This window comes from Pongo abelii, chromosome 5 (assembly GCF_028885655.2).
Source record: "Pongo abelii isolate AG06213 chromosome 5, NHGRI_mPonAbe1-v2.0_pri, whole genome shotgun sequence".
NCBI lineage: Eukaryota > Metazoa > Chordata > Mammalia > Primates > Hominidae > Pongo > Pongo abelii.
Genome location: NC_071990.2, coordinates 74841100 through 74843890, shown reverse-complemented (window position 1 = coordinate 74843890; position 2791 = coordinate 74841100). Strand labels below are relative to the sequence as shown.

At 43.6% G+C, this 2791-nt stretch overlaps 1 pseudogene; it reads right to left on the bottom strand.

Annotated features, from left to right (window-relative positions):
• Positions 1 to 236: 236 nt before the first annotated feature.
• Positions 237 to 646, bottom strand: LOC100456969 (protein FAM136A-like; annotated as a pseudogene).
• Between the last annotated feature and the right edge of the window lie 2145 nt (positions 647 to 2791).

Below are 2791 nucleotides of genomic sequence, written 5' to 3'. Positions count from 1 at the left end.
AGCTCTAAAACTTCCCATAATATCTCTGATGCAATTTAGCACCACTTTTTTCCATTTCACTTTTTAGGACTGAAACATGAAAGAACCAGTGTCCAGAGGCAAGTGATATATGCCTTATACCTGTTGCCATCCTTAATTTCTTCATTCATAAACTTTGCTTAAAATACTGAAATTCCCAATTCCTAATTAAAAAATATATTCTTGCCCTCAGTCCCGATGGCCACTGGCAGTGGCTTTTATTTCTCAATGGATAAGAGAGCCTCCTTCTTCTTGGTCATGGTTGGGATGAGGTGCATGTGGTCATCCACACACTTGGTCACACTACAGTCCAGCTGCCGCTTCACCTGAAGCTCCTTACTCCCAGCATCTATTGAATCTTTGGCTTTGTCGTTGCAATGTATGGTGCACCAGGCCTGGCGGTCCTGGAACTTCTCCAACTTACTGGTGACCAGGGCCTGGACTCGAGCCAGAGGCGCATGGCAGCGCTCGATGCACTGGTGCACCTACTGCATGGATGCCTGGCTGTCCTCACAACAGCTGGTGCTGCACGAGAACATGAGACTCTGCATCTTCTGGATGTTCTCTCTAGACTCTTCACCATGGAGTCCACCGTCTCCTGCACACGCAGCTGCTGCAACTCCGCCATGACGACCCCGCCCTGCCCCACGCCACACCTGGCGCTAACCAATAAGGCAATCTTAACTAGCTAAATTTAAATAGGATGTCTATGGCAGATTACAAATATAAAAATGTTTAAAGTCAGGTATATTAAAAATTTGTGAAAATCATTGCCAATGATAGGGCAAGGCAAGTGTATCCAAACAAATGAGTTAATGTATGTAAAACATTTAGTACAATCCTGAACTGTCGTATATATTATTATTATTATTTTCACACAATATTTTCCCTGTGGACATCCTTTGACTTCAGTCCTTTTGTTATGTACAAAAATGGTTCGCACCAGGCACGGTGGCTCATGCCTGCAATCCCAGCACTTTGGGAGGCCGAGGCGGGTAGATCACCTGAGACCAGGGATTTGAGACCAGCCTGGCCAACATGGGGAAACCCTGTCTCTACTAAAAATACAAAAGTTAGCCGGGCGTGGTGGCACACACCTATAATCCCAACTACCTGGAAGGCTGAGATAGGAGAATTCCTTGAACCCAGGAGGCGGAGGTTACAGTGAGTCAAGATTGCGCCACTGCACTCCAGCCTGGGCAACAAAGCACGACTCCATCTCAAAAAAAAAAAAAAAAAAAAAAAAAGTGTTGCAGGTGCACTTTCAAATATCATAAGTTTACAGTAGTCCAACTGAAGAGATTAGAAGATTCCAAATAATTCCCAAATAAATAAAAAATAGCCACAGTGCAATTATTTCTTATGGTGTCTAGAAAAGCATTCAGTGTTCCCTGTTCACTTGTCACTGCCTGTTAAAATGTCTACTCAGACCAGGCATGGTGGCTCACGCCTGTAATCCCAGCACTTTGGGAGGCCAAGGTGGGCGAATCACGAGGTCAGGAGCTGGAGACCAGTCCAGCCAACATAGTGAAACCCTGTCTCTACTAAAAATACAAAAATTACCCAGGTGTGGTGGCAGGTGCCTGTAATCCCACCTACTAGGGAGGCTGAGGCAGGAGGATTGCTTAAACCCAGGAGGCGGAGGTTGTGGTAAGCCCAGATCATGCCACTGGATTCCAGCCTGAGTGACAGAGCAAGACTCCATCTCAAAAAAAAAAAAAAAGAAAAAAATTGTCTACTCGAATCTGCTCATTTCTCTGACCAGGAAGGCAATGTTTTGTACACTGCAGTGTACATGCAGTCTCTCATTGCCAGTACTTGACAATATAGTTATTAGTCCTCTTCCCTCTTGCTCAGTGCCAGCTTATCCTCAGTACTATTTTACATGAGTCTCTCAGTTCATCACTTCACTCCACAGCATTTATAGGATGGGTGAGAATAGAGATAAACTTCTCCCACTTACCATCACTTGATGAACATCTGTGAAGAGATCCAATATGCCACAGGACATTAACTCGAAAACATTGTGCCCAACAAGCTCTTTTGCAACCAATTTATTGAATGGGCTGAAGAGTATAAGTAGGATATTTTTTAAAATTTTGTTCATATCTGTCCTCAAACCTATTTTGTCATATTTTCCTTGCTCTACCCCTTGGCCATATCTTAGATTCCATAGCTTTCTGATTACTTTCAGGCATTGGAATAGTCTCCTTTTCCATCTTCTTTCCAGTTTAATATACATCAAAACATTCAGTTTTCACTCAGTTTTAAGCTTCCACTTCCCAGCCTCACTCAGAACTGATTCTCAGTTTCACAGTAATTGGAAGTAAGAGCGTATCACGATATTTTACTATGTTTCCACCTTTCTCTTCCAACTTCATCCCTGACTCACTACACTGCCTCTAGCTCCCCCTAGACGTGGGTTGGGAAGAGGGATGAATGTTAAATTAGAAAAATCTGTTTAAAATTAATGGCATCATTTGTATTTTCTGCCTGGTTGTTGGAAATCCTCTGTCACGGAAGATGTCCAAACATTGGCTCTCTCACACAAGGGATGTTTTGGTGGGTTCTCTGGAGACGCTTTCCCACAGAAGCATTCAACATTACATCATTTACCAGTGAGCAACATTTTTTCTGGATGCCTTCAAGTGGCTTATTCACAGTCCCCATTTCTAATGACACCCCACAGAACCTTCATTTGCTGGGTCACCTTGCCTCACTAGACATCCTCTCTGAAGGGTTCTATTTCGCTTCCTTCCACAGTGCCTTCTCT